Below are 14668 nucleotides of genomic sequence, written 5' to 3'. Positions count from 1 at the left end.
TGCCTGGGAGAAAGTGGATATTAATAAATGCTATTTGACAAGCAAGACTCAAAGTCTAATGAAACTATAAACTATTTCAAAATTACAGAAATCTGGCTTCCCCATGTCTTTGTTGTTAGTAAACTGCAAATAACTTAATGTGACCAGCAAAATATTCCAAGCCAAGGCTGTCTGAGCTGCTCAGTGGCCATGTCTTTTTCATGTATTCATCTAGGCAGTAAGTAGTTATTGAGCACTGGCCGTGTGTCAGGAATGTACTAACCATAGGGATAATTGGTGAACATGATGTATTGCATCAACCTTGGTTTTGGAACATGGTTCTGTTTTGTTCAACTATGCTGAGCTGGTATAAAGGGAATTGATTAACGTTCAACTCGAAACTAAGTGGGAGTACTCCTTTCTGGAAGGGAAGTTGATATGGCTTATATATCATCAAACCTACGCATGGTGAGAATCATACCATCAGAACCACATAGTGAAGCCCCAGATGCTGGTGTTAGTGCTAGTGTTTGTGCAGCATGTTGCCAGATTAGAATCTGAATAAGAGTGCAGAAAAAAAAAAAAAAAAAAAAAGAGTGCAGAGATCAGAAGGATCAATGGTGAACCCTCCCTCATATTTCCTCCCAGTGTCATCGAGGAAAATCAGTTGGCTATTAATGGAACACTGAAGACGAGCTTCTGCCTTAAAACAAACCAAAATTTAACTGGCACTGTCCCTAATGAACAGAACTTCATATTATCTTTTCTAAAAGTTAAAAATCTCAATGAACAAAGACATTCTCTCTTTCTCTCTCTCTTTTTTTTTTTTGGAGATGGAGTCTCACTCTGTCACCCAGGCTGGAGTGCAGTGGCATGGATCTCGGCTTACTGCAACCTCTGCCTCCCAGGTTCAAGTGATTCTCCTGCCTCAGCCTCCTGAGTAACTGGGATTACAAACATGTGCCACCACGCCCGGCTAATTTTTGTATTTTTAGTAGAGACAGGGTTTTGCCATGTTGGCTAGGCTGGTCTAGAACCCCTGACCTCAGGTGATCCACCTTGGCCTCCCAAAGTGCTAGGATTACAGGCATGAGCCACCATGCCCAGCCAGACAAACACATTTTCAATGCTATATTACCTTTAGTTCTTCTTATCAAAATGATATGATCCTCCCCCTGTGTAAGCAGTATATCCTGATCTATTTTCAGATTTATATTTTATATTGTTTGCTGTCATTCATCTTGTTTTCAAAATATGCATTCAAATATCTTTTTAAAAGTGTGTTTACTTACAAGGAAAAGAGCCTCCCTTCCCTGTAGATCCTAAAACAATTTCTGGAAAGGTGGTGTAGGCAGAGGGAAACTGGAGTTTACACATGTATATGATAGAGAAAATGTGAAACTGGGTGTGATAGTTCCTGACTTCAGCTGGTGGTCAACTCCTTCATTTCTAAATGTAGCTCTTATGTATTTTACAACAGTAAAAGCCATATTTCAAAATTTCTGAGTCTGTAGGTTTTAGGTCATTTTGTCACAAGTTGGACTTCAGGACTCTCATCATGTGCCTATGGACACTGTAGGGTTAGAGGTATTGGTAGGAAAATCAGGGATATTGGCACATGCTCGTTATTCCTTGAAGTTTTTGAGAAAGGGATAGTCTAAGAGGCAAGTTTAGGTGAAAAGTGACATGCCTGGATGCAGAAAGGGAAGACAGTCAAATTTTGCTAATACAGACTCTTCCTGCCCATAACCTAGAATCTAAATCGATTTAAAAGCCATAATTTGGAGATTCTCAAGCTTGCAAATCCCAATTTTGTACAAAACTGATGTCCTTCTCCTACTCACCTCCCAAAAGGTAGAGAAAAAAGAAATTTCTCAGGAGGTATGACTGGTAGAATTGGGACAAAAGCAAATCTGATTCCCCATGCCTCCCCTTAGTATCTCTCACCACACATCCTTTGTAAGACAGGAGGCACCGTCTAGCTTAGGTGCACCTAGGAGGGCTGGGATCACAGGTGATATCACCCCTCCCCTGCTTCACACCCCCTTCCACCACGTGGCTTTTGTTACCAGTTGGCTCAAGGTGGAGGCCATTAAACTTTGTGCTTGAAGGTGGGAAGATCATAGAGACATGTGGGGAGGAGGAGCGATTGTGTCTCTCACAGGCCTCATTCAGACAAGATGACTGGCCATTAGCAGTGCCTGGACCTGACCAGAAGTGAGTTTCAAACTGATAAAAGTCTGGAACCATTCAGGCCCTATTGTCCTGAGGCCATAGAATCTGTATCTGCTGAAAGCGAGTTGTTAAATCCAGCAGCATCCAGGAGGATATCTTCTTCAACCCTTACCCCAGAAATGGCCATGGAAGACAATGGGAAAGGGAGGCTCCAGTGGAGTGGAACCAGGGACGTCCACCGGGCTGACAGAGAAACTCACTCGATTCCTGGATCATGGTATTTGCTATTGATGTCCTTCAGGAAATAACATGTGCTATGGATCAGTGATGACAGTCACTTCTCTGAATGAAAGGTTTTATTGGATTTATCTTGTTTTTTTCTTGATGAGACTTTAGGTTCTTTTCACTCTTGGAATGACTATGTGCATTTTGTGGAAGTATGAGCATTTTTTGAACAATGTATGGAAGCTGGGAAGTCAAAGAGGTAGACTGTGGAAGATAAGTGGTTGGGATAGTTGTTAGTCCAGTAATCTTTCTCCCTGTCTCCCTTGCCAGGAGAGCCATTGTTCTGTTTGAAAGTCACTCAGGTGAGGGACTGTATTTCTCATTTTAGGGATAAACGCTGTTGTTATATGCCAAGTATGGTAATCTCATTCCCTTTGGCAGTGGTTGATTTTTCCAATGGACCTGGATGTAATTCTGGCTGATAAGAAGTGGTAGGTTTCTAAGGATGGTTTCTTCAGAAAGAGAGAGATGGGGGGAGAGAGAGAGAGAGAGAAAAGAGAGAGAGAGAGAAAGGGAAGACACAGTATATTTTGCTGTTGGAAGCTGTTATTTCTGGATATGATTCCTGGCATGGCCTCTGTCTAATTGGATCCAACCAGGCTCTCCTTAGGTCAGTCTGATAAAGAAAGAACTCAGGTTCTTGTCAATGTTAGCCCATACTTCTTGTGATGAAAAATAATAAATTTTCCTTATTTGTTAAGCCAGTTGAATTGGGGTTCGTGATTTGCATTCTAATTCTTACGGAGGATAAAGAAGAAAAACTACAGGTGTTGATGGAATTTATATTCAGAATCTGTATCTCGAGGCAAGTGAAGAAAGGTCTACTAGAACAGCCCTGTGAATAAATTACTGTTTGCTTGCTTGGTAAAAATTAGAATAGTATTGTTTTCCAAAAATTATGTACAAATTTCAGTAAGGCATTATTTGTCTTTAGAGTCATTGAATGCTATTTGCTGAAATAAACAATATGCAGTCTGATTAGGTTCTTTGAAAGGGTCACTTTTAAGGACAGCTGCAGCATGCTTTTCTTTCAGAAGCTCTGTTCTGCGCAAGGGTAGGAGGTGGGTCATTTGTTGTTTTTCCTGCTCCATAAGGAGGAAGCAGCCCATGCCCTCACTTGAGCTGAGCAGCATAAGAAGAATCTCAATGAAGCCTCCAACTTAATAAGAGCAGTTTCTCTCTTCTGCAAAGTTCCAGGCAGCTTGTCTGATTTAGATATTTTAGGATCAATAGATCATCACGAGAACAAATAGCTACTTCTACTATGTTTCTATTACTGATTTCTAGCCTACTTTAAGAAAAATAACATTTAAATACAAAGCTGGGGATAACTACTCAGCAATAAGGATAGACTACAGCCCCAGGCAACAACATGGATGCCTCTTACCAATGAGAAAGAAGCCAGACATGAAAGAGAACATCCTGTATGATTCCTTAAAGTTCAGAAACAGGCAAAATGTTTCATGATGTCAGAAGTCAGGAGCATGGCTACCTTGAGGTAAGGGGATGCTGACTGGGAGGTTGCTAGATATCTTCTGATTCTTTACGGTTTCTTTGTTTTGTTTTGAGACAGGGTCTTGCTCTGTTACCCAGGCTGGAGTGGAGTGGCATGTCCAAGCCTCAACCTCCTGAGCTCAAGCAATCCTCCTGCCTAAGTCTCCTGAGTAGCTGGGACTACTGGCACGCACCACCATGCCCTGCTCTTTTTCATTTTTATTTTTAGTAGAGACGATGTCCTGATTGTTTGGATAAACGGAGGCAAGATGGCGCACTTCCGGGTTCTTCATCACCAACTTTTAGTGCGCACACGAAAATGCAGCTGGCGCCCGGGAAGGTGCAGACCAACCGGGCATGCGCCAGGTGACGTCAATCCAAAGAGACCAAGATTTACCTGGTCGCACCTGCGGAACGCCCCCCGACACGCCCGTGCCCCGCCTATTGCCCTCCCACTCCTAGAAAAGCCGCTCGGCAGACGCGCCAAGCGGGCTTCCTCAGCCCCCACACTTGTCGGGACTGCAGGAACTCCGTCCGAGAGCTCCACCGGGTGACTCTCTTGGCCTCCTTTGCCGGAGGCCAATAGACCTCACCCCCACACCTTCTTCCCTGAAGCTAGGTGACCAAAAAATAAATTTGCAGTTTTCCTCCTAGCCTTGCCTACTCGCTGGTTCTTTTGTGCTCGCTCTGGTGGTCTTAGAAAAAGAAATCAATTATTGCCGAAACCCGGGAGGAGACCCCTCCTCAGGGCCCCCAGGGTCCGGGGAGCCTCCTCCTCCTCCTTCCACGCCGCGCCGCGGATGGACCAGGACCTGAGACCCACTTCCCTCACTCTCAAGGCCTCTCTGGGGTAAGTGCCCTTGTCTCCTCTTTACCTCCCTTGGCCAAAAATCCTGCGCAGGTCCGAGGCCCACTTTTGAGCCACCAAGTGGCTCGGGAGACCCGTTCAGGACAGAGACATCCGCCTGAAAGTAATCTCCACTTTGGCTCCAAGAGCCTCCAGTCTGTCTCTGCTGGTTCCAAAGGACGCTTTGAAGCCAGGCAGAGATCCACTTCCATTTCCATTGTGTCCATTGTGTAAGTAAAGAGGAAACAAATGGGAAACCCCCAGTCCAAATTTCCAAAGAGCACCCCCTTAGGGTGCCTCCTAGCCAATTTAAAAACCTTACAGCTCAAACAAGACCTTAGGAGGAAGTGGTTAATTTTCCTTTCCACTGTGGTGTGGCCCCGATACAAACTAGACAGTCTCCATGGCCACCAGAGGGCACCCTAGACCGCAATGTTCTGACAGACCTCAGCAATTTCTGCCAGCGGCTAGGCAAGTGGTCCGAAATTACTTACATACAAGGCTTTTGGGCCTTACGCTCTCGTCCCGACCTGTGTAGCCGGTGCTCTTTGGCCCAACTTATGCTAGCCAAGGACGCCGGCTCACAGGAACCCAAAAAAGAGGAGTCTTCATTCCTTTCTGTTCAGCCGGAGGATCTAGGGTTTCCCTCACTTCCGCCCTACACTTCTCCTCCTCCCTCCGTCCAGACTCCTCCTTCCTCTTCCTTATCTACTAGTAATCCACTTGGTCCCGTGCCTCCTTTGGGGCCCCCAACTGGCTGTCTTGAGTCTCCTGTCTCTGCCCACACCTGCTCTAAGTGCCCTGCTGATGCCTCCACTCCTGCCCCACACCCTCCTACAGTGTTAGCACCTTTGTGAGAGGTAGCTGGGGCGGAGGGGGTAGTTAGAGTACATGTCCCCTTTCCACTGGCCGATCTTTCCAAAATTGAGAAGCGTTTAGGTGATTTCTCAGCTAATCCTACCATATACATAAAGGAATTTAGATACCTTTGTCAGGCCTATGACTTAACTTGGCATGACCTCCAGGTTATCCTAACCTCCACCCTAAACCCTGAGGAGCAAGAGTGCATCCTAGTGGCCGCCAGCAGCACGCCAACCAACTACATTTAACTGATGCCGCCATCCACTAGAGGAGCAAGCAGTCCCCTCAGCAGACCCAGACTGGAACTACCAAGCAGGCCAGCCTGGGCGCCGTAGGTGAGACATAATGGTCCAGTGTTTGTTGGCTGGTATGCAAGCATCCTCAAACAAAACTGTAAATTTTAACAAATTAAAAGAAATTGTTCAAAATCCAGAAGAAAATCCAGCTGCATTCTTAAATAGGCTGACTGAGGTTCTAACCCAATATACCCGGTTAGATCCGGCCTCCCCCACAGGGGCCACCATTTTGGCGTCTTATTTTATTTCTCAATCAGCTCCTGACATTCGTAAAAAACTTCAAAAGGTAGAGGATGGTCCTCAGGCACCAATCCAAGACCTGGTTAAATTAGCCTTTAAGGTCTATAACTCCAGAGAGGAGACGGCTGAAGCACAGCGACAGGCTCGCCTCAAACAGAAAGCACAGCTCCTAGCAGCGGCTTTACAGCCCAGTCATAACCCCAGGCCAGAGAGCACACACCCCACAGACTCCAAGGCTACAAAATGAGCCTGCTATAAGTGTGGCAAGGCAGGACACTATGCCAACAGGTGTCCGCAAGGTCCCCGAGCCCCAACGCAGCCTTGCTATAAGTGCAAGTCATCAGGACATTGGGCCAGTGAATGTCCTAACCCTCATCCACCAGCAACCCCCTGCCCTGCTTGCCAGCAGGGAGGACACTGGAAGTCTGATTGCCCCACCCTGAGAACAGGTGCCACGTCTCCACGTGACCCCCTTTCCCAGGATCCTGGGAGCTCCTTCTAGCTCCTACATCTGGACGATGACAACTGAAGGTGCCGAGACTTGGGGACCCCCATCACCCTCGCTGAGGCCACGGGTAACTCTCCTGGTAGTGGGTAAGACAATTAATATTTTAATAGATAGCGGGGCTACCTATTCTGTTTTGCCGTCCTTCTCTGGACCTAGCCTTCCATCCAATATCTCTGTAGTAGGAGTAGACGGAAAGCCATCCACTCCACAAAAAACTCCACTCCTTAATTGCTGCCTGGCCAACAACTACTTTGCGCACTCGTTCCTCATTATACCCCCATGTCCTACCCCCTTACTAGGCCGAGACATCCTGAGCACCTTAAAGGCCTCCATATACATTCCCACCAACCCATCCACTCCCCTTCAACTCCCTCACGACCTGTTGCTCATGCTTTGTGCAGGCGCACACGCTCCTCCTATGTCGCCCCCACCCCCCATCTTCCCTATTTCTATACACCCTCAAGTGTGGGACACTTCCACCCCGGTCATAGCTGCCCACCACCCACCGGTTCTTGTCAAGCTCAAAGATCCCACTCGTTTCCCAAACCGCCCCCAATTCTCTCTCTTTCTGACACATCTACAAGGTTTAAAGCCAATTATCACGCGACTACTTAGCCAACATATTCTTGTCCGCACACATTCCCCCTGTAACACTCCAATACTTCCAGTTAAGAAGGCAGACGGAACGTATAGGTTAGTACAGGATCTTCGGCTAGTCAATGAGGCTATCCGTCCAACGCACCCTGTAGTTCCCAACCCTTACACCCTTCTGTCCCATATCCCCACCAATTCTACTTATTTTACTGTGCTAGACCTTAAGGATGCTTTCTTTACCATACCCCTACACACAGACTGCCAGTTCCTTTTTGCTTTCACATGGGAGGACCCAGACACACATATCTCCACTCAACTGATGTGGACAGTCCTCCCACAAGGGTTCCGGGACAGCCCCCATTTCTTTGGTCAGGCCTTAGCAAAAGACCTTGCCTCCTGCCCTCTCACTAATAGCAAAGTTCTGCAGTATGTAGATGATCTCCTAATCTGTAGCCCTACCAAACAAGACTCTCTTCTAGACACTGCAACTCTCCTCACCCATTTAGGCTCATTAGGTTATAGAGTATCTAAACACAAGGCCCAAATTTCTTGCCAAACTGTCATATACTTAGGAATTGAAATCACCCCAACAACCCGGTCACTAACTACCGACCGCATGGCCCTAATACGTAACCTTCTTCCTCCTCAAAATGCAAAAGAAATTCAATCCTTCCTAGGTCTAATAGGCTTCTTCAGACATTGGATCCCCAATTTTGGAATCTTAGCCAAACCTTTATATGCCGCAGTTAAAGAAACCCCACATGGGCCTTTGTCCAACCCCAAGTTAATCTCGACTCATTTCACCCACTTAAAAGTTTGCCTTCTCTCACAACCCACTCTCTCACTGCCTGATTTCCAGTGTCCCTTCCAACTCTTTACAGATGAAAGGCAGAAAGTGGCAGCTGGTCTTTTAGCTCAGCCTGTCAGCAGCACCCACTGCCCTGTGGCCTATGTATCCAAACAACTAGACCCAACTGTACAAGGCTGGCAACCCTGTCTGTGTGCGTTAGCAGTGGCAGCCTGCCTGACCCAGGAAGCAAAAAAGCTTATTAGAGGCAGTAATCTAACAGTCCTCTCCACACACCATCTTCAGGATCTCATCTCTCACAAAAGTATTAGCCACTTAACTCCATCCCGGCTCCAACTTTTCCATCTCTTATTCATAGAAGACCCCACTGTTACTTTAGAAGTTTGCTTCTCTCTAAATCCAGCCACTTTACTGCCAGACCCTCTTAAACCACCCCATACTAAACATCCTTGTCCTGAGGTCCTGGAGGCTCAACCCCCCAGCCACCTACACTTGCATGACCGGCCCCTTCAGAATGCACAACTAACCCTATTTGTGGATGGCAGCTCCTTTATCAACCCTCAAGGAAACAGACAGGCAGGATATGCAGTAGTTACCTCTTCCACAGTTTTAGAGGCAAAACCCCTACCACAAGGGACCACATCACAGCAGGCAGAACTCACTGGACTAACCAAGGCACTCCTACTATCAAAAGGAAAAACAGTAAACATATACACAGATTCTAAATATGCTTTTCTAATTGCACACACCCATTCAGTCATCTGGAGAGAGAGAGGGTTTTTAACCACCAGCGGTACCCCTATTATTAACAAAAACCAAATACTCAAACTACTAGATGCACTGTCGGCACCTTCCAAGGTAGCCGTTATACATTGTAAAGGGCAACACACTTCATCTAACCTGGTAGCAGCTGGCAACTATTTCACTGACGTCACTGCCAAGTCAGCCGCCGGATTTTCCACCCCCAAGCCTCCTTCTGTCTGTTTTCTCTCCCCCCAGTATGCCCCTAATTACACTCAGGGAGAAAAGGCTAAGCTATTACAAAATCCAACAGCCAAACTAACTACAGGTGACTGGATATATATTGATAACAAATTAGTCATTCCTGAAACACAACTCCATACCATTCTAACAGACATACATAATTCTTTACATATAGGACCCAAAACCTTATACAATTTTCTAAATCCCCTCCTCCACTGTCCAACACTACAGAAACACTTACTTACAATCAACCAGCAGTGCTCTACCTGCCTAAAGGCAAATCCTCAAGGCGCATGGCGTAATCCCCATCCCAGACATCAACTCAGAGGACACCAACCAGGTGAAGATTGGCAAATTGATTTCACACATATGCCAAGACATAAAAAATTCAAATACCTCTTAACCCTTGTGGACACCTTTTCAGGGTGGATAGAGGCCTATCCTACCACAGGAGAAACTGCTAACATTGTTGCCTCTATACTCACTGAACATATTATCCCTAGGTTTGGCCTCCCGGTCACTCTTCAATCCGACAACGGTCCAGCATTCATCTCTAAGGTAGTCCAACAGGTGGCAGCCCTCCTACACATCACCTGGAAGCTCCACATCCCTTATAGGCCTCAGTCTTCTGGTAAGGTGGAAAAGGCTAACGGACTCATCAAACAACAGCTCACCAAACTCTCAATCGAAACCCGGCAGTCGTGGGTAACTCTCCTTCCCTTAGCCCTGACCCGGCTGCGGGCAGCACCTTGAAGCCCAACAGGCCTCAGTCCGTTCGAATTAGTCCCAGAGACCAAGTATACATAAAAGATATCCAAGCCAAAGACTTACCGCCCAGGTGGAAAGGCCCATACACTCTCCTCCTGTCTACACATACAGCAGCAAAACTCCTAGGACACACGCATTGGATTCATATTTCCCAGCTAAAAAGGGCCCCCACCGAGAGCAATCAGTGGACATCAGTTCAACTTTCCCCCACTCGCCTCAAACTTACAAAACTTCCTTGACTATCTCATGCTCCCCGACCGCTGACGCTTAGCTCGCTTTCTCACCGTCCTCTACATAAACCTATCAGACTTTCAATACATAACCCCAGACCCATATCTACCTCCAGACAATAGTCCAGAGCAGTGGTTCTCCCATCTCCTAACCTTCATCGAACATCTTCAGTGGCAAGGGACACTCTGCGACTACACTGAAAATGAAGTCTCATTTTATACTTATATTGCTGTCTCACTCATACACTCAGACCTTTGCTAGTCCGCCTACTGTGTGGCAATTTTTTTCATCACTGAAACTTGGTCACAAGACAGCCGAACACACTCAGTAGTACATAGTTCTGCCAGTTGTCTTCCTTAAGGCTGTCAAACTTCTCTCCGGACAATAGAGACCCCTTCTAATGGCTCACACTTATCCGCCAAGGGCTAAACTTAACCTACACTGTGAATATAACCAATCTCTCCCATTGCTTCCTCTGTGAGGCTTTTGAAGGCTCCCCCTAGTGGCAGCCCCCCTGCCCATGGCCTTCAACACAACTGGTCAAACATCCCACAATTCATCACACTCCAGGCGCCACTATACCAAAATCCAAATAGCCCAATCCTTCCTTTTTGTTATTCAACCCCAAATTCATCCTGGTGTAATCATACTCAAGTGCCCAATGGAGGCCAAACAGCCCCCATTGAAGGCTATTTCTGGTGCAAGGGGTCCCTTTCTAAAACCTTTAACCAAACTGTCACAACTCAATCTCAATCTATCTGTGTCCCAGAATCCTTAGTGCCCAGTCTCACCCTGTATAGCAAGGCTGAACTAGTCGAACTGACACTGCAGCTGCACCCTCCTGCCAATCGCTTACAAAAACGGGCTGTTTTCCTCCCTCTAGTTATTGGAATCAGCTGAAAGCCTGGCCTCCCTGCAGCGCCGAACTACCTCAATAGCCCAAGTAGCTGCCCAAAACAGGCGAGCCCTAGACTTGCTTACAGCTGAAAAAGGAGGCACTTGTCTCTTCCTTGGAGAACAGTGCTGCTATTATGTTAGTGAGTCAGGCCTAGTAGACACTAACATTCAAACCCTCAATAAAATAAAAACTGAAATACAGAACCTTAATACCCCAACCTTGCTGGGACCTTCCTTCTGGGTTTTGCCCATATTCCAACAAATGCTTCCATTCCTCATTCCTATACTAATACTGTGCCTTATTTTATTCTTCATCCATACGTCCAAATACCAACCATAGGCCCCGACCTTAACAATGCCCCTTAACAGCAGGAAGTAGCCAGACAGACCATGGCGCCCCTTTATCACTATTATCAATAAAAGGTTGGACTGTTTGGATGAACGGAGGCAAGATGGCGCACTTCTGGGTTCTTCATCACCAACTTTTCCTGTGCGTGCGAAAATGCAGCTGGCGCCCGGGAAGGTGCAGACCAACCGGGCATGCGCCAGGTGACGTCAATCCAAAGAGACCAAGATTTACCTGGTCGCACCTGCGGAACGCCCCCTGGCATGCCCGTGCCCCGCCTATTGCCCTCCCACTCCTAGAAAAGCCGCTCCCAGCAGATGCGCTGCGCGGGCTTCCTCAGCCTCCACTCTTGTCGGGACTGCAGGACCTCCACCCAAGAGCTCCACCGGGTGACTCTCTTGGCCTCCTTTGCTGGAGGCCGATAGACCTCACCCCCACACCTTCTTCCCTGAAGCTGGGTGACCAAAAAATAAATTTGCAGTTTTGCTCCTAGCCTTGCCTACTCGTTGGTTCTTTTGTGCTCGCTCTGGTGGTCTTAGAAAAACAAATCACTGCTATGTTGTCCAGACTGATCTTGAACTCCTGGATGGGTTCAAGTGATCCTCCCGCCTTGGCCTCCCCAAATGCTGTGATTATAGGTGTGAGCCACCATGCTCAGCCTGTTCTGATTCTTAATCTGGGTGTTGGTTATACAGGTCTGTGTATTTTGTGAAAAGTTATAATTGTGCAGTTTTTTTTAGTATGTATGTTATCATTCAATTAAAAGTTTGCCTAAAAAAACCCCCCAAAAAACAAAACAAAAAAAAACAAAAACTATAAAACTGACCCTTAAAGTGTATCTGGTAAAATTCATGTGTTTAAGAAAGACATGAGGTGACAGAAACCAAAATGTCAGACCTATTGGTGAACTTCCCCCTTTGTACTCATTTTAATCACCCTAAAGCTGTTCAAACACCACTTTTGGTTAGGGCTATGGTTACAAGTGACAGAACCAAACCCCAATTAGCTTCATCTCAAAGGGGAATTGATTTGAGCCACAAAAAATCTAAAAGAAAATGTTGAAAAACCAAGTGTGGGAAAGAGTGGGGATGCAAATGGGCTTCAGGAATAACTAGAGCCAAGTTACTGAGGTGCGTGAGGAGCCTCCCCTCCTTCCTCCTGTGCTGTGTGTGTGTGGCCAACTTCCTTCTCCTTCCTCGCAGACTGGATCACTCCATGTCAGCGGAAACATATCCACCAACTTCATCCTTGTCTGTTGTGATGGTTCACTTTAGCTGTAAACTTGACTGGATTAAGGATTACCTAAAGAACAGGTAAATACATGATTATTTCTGAGCATGTCATGGAGGCTGTTTCCAGATGAGATTGCCAATTGAGTCAATGGACTGAGAGGGGAAAATCTACTCTCAATGTGGGTAGGCACCATCCAATCAGCTGGGAACCCAAATAGAACAAAAAGGTGAGTTCCTCTCTCTCCGTCCTGGATTTGGGGTATATTTTCTTCTGTCCCCTCGACATCAGAACTCCAAGCTCCAACTTTTAGGCTCTAAAACTTACCACAATCCTCCACCCCATCCCAAGTTCTCAGGCCTTCAGCCTTGGACTGAGAATTACACCACCTGCTTCTCTAGTTCTAAGCCCTTTGAACTTAGACTGAGCCATGCTACCAGCATCCCAGAGTCTCCAGCTCACAGACAATCTGTCTTAGCCAATTCCCATAATAAGTTCCTTTTTATCTATCTATCTATCTATCTATCTATCTATCTATCTATCTATCTATCTATCTTCTCTCTTCTCTCTCTCTCTCTCTACACACACACACACACACACACACACACACACACACACACACCCTATTGGTCCCATATCTATGGAGAACCCTAATATTGAACCTTCCAGCTTCAGTCACCATAGGGAGATTGCTCAGTGTCAAGTCCAAAAAATTCTAAGCAAAGGAGTCAAGAGTCAGTAGTCCACCTTTGATTGAGTGCCAGTTAGGTTGGTAGGTCATGTACTATATACAGAGAGACAGAAAAAGGCAGGGGGCGGGGAGAGAGAGACAGAGAGAGCTCCTATGAGAAATATGGATGGGGTAGGTGGCAGTTTCTGGAAAAACAAGTATGTGAGTGTAGAGGAAACAATCCTACAGATATCCATCCACTCTAACAATTAGCCTATTGTTTCCATAGTAAAATGGAATTTCCATAAAGATTAACTAATATTATAGAACCCATGATTCAACATTCAACCATTTGCAAATTTTTCCATTCTTTGCAAAAAGCAATATTGTTGGCGAGGCTAGCATAGGCTAGGTGTCGTGATTTTTCTTTTTGGTCGCTATGCCAGAGGAACCCTTGTTTTTCAGGATTCCCAAGGATTAGAGCTTCCATGTGTCACAGGTGAGGACAGAGTAAACAGGATGCATAATTCTTAGGCAGCATGAATGGCTGCAACAATGCCTTGAGGTTTCACTCAGCCAGCATTTCTGAAGCATCCCTATGCAGCAAGCATTCTGTAAGGTGATGCCCTCAGCAATAGCCTGGTACCTCAATACATATTTATGCAATAAATATTTGCTGAATGGAATGTGTGTGTGGCATTTAGTGACCTTTGGTTCATTCTCTCGCTCAAGAGCCCAGCAGCTCCTCGCATGCAAATGATGCTACAGTCACCCAAGCCCCTGTCACCACTGCAAACACAGACAGCTGCACCTTGGAAGATGGGAACCTGAAATATTTTCATGGTCTTACTTAGTTGACGGAAATGATGGCGAAGGTGGGAGTGGAAGCCGTGGAGGTGTGGCAATCGAGAACACTGGGTCTCAAACTGTAGCATGTATTCAAATCACCTGGAAGACCTGTTAAAACAGATTCCTGGGCTCTGCCCTAGTTGGTCCATGGCACACCTGAGAATTTGAATTTCTAACAAGTTCCCAGGTAATACAGATGCTGCTGGCTCGGGACCACACTTTGAGAACCATAGAGCTATCAGAGTGGCTCTTCTCAAGCCTGGCAACACATTAAAACTCACCTGGTAGCCCCCTCCCCACTACCCTTGCAGAGACCAACTAAATGAAAATCTCTGGGAATTGGTCTGAGGTTACATCTCAGCTCTACAGGTAATTCAAATGTGCATCCAGAGGCCATAATCAGTGCCTTACATCAACTGAGACAAATGTAAACATGACAGGGCAGAGAGAAGGCCCTTGGAGAGAGCCTTAGACACTTGAAGTATAAGCTAAAATTCTTATATGTCAGTTTGTTTGATTAGTACTGCCTGCCAAATAGCAAAAGAAGCCCCCACAGATCCATGGGGTGGGAGAAGGCTCAGTACTTTTAAGATTTGTGAAGGGGTC

This window comes from Rhinopithecus roxellana, chromosome 19 (assembly GCF_007565055.1).
Source record: "Rhinopithecus roxellana isolate Shanxi Qingling chromosome 19, ASM756505v1, whole genome shotgun sequence".
Lineage (NCBI taxonomy): Eukaryota > Metazoa > Chordata > Mammalia > Primates > Cercopithecidae > Rhinopithecus > Rhinopithecus roxellana.
This window is presented reverse-complemented; position numbering follows the sequence as displayed.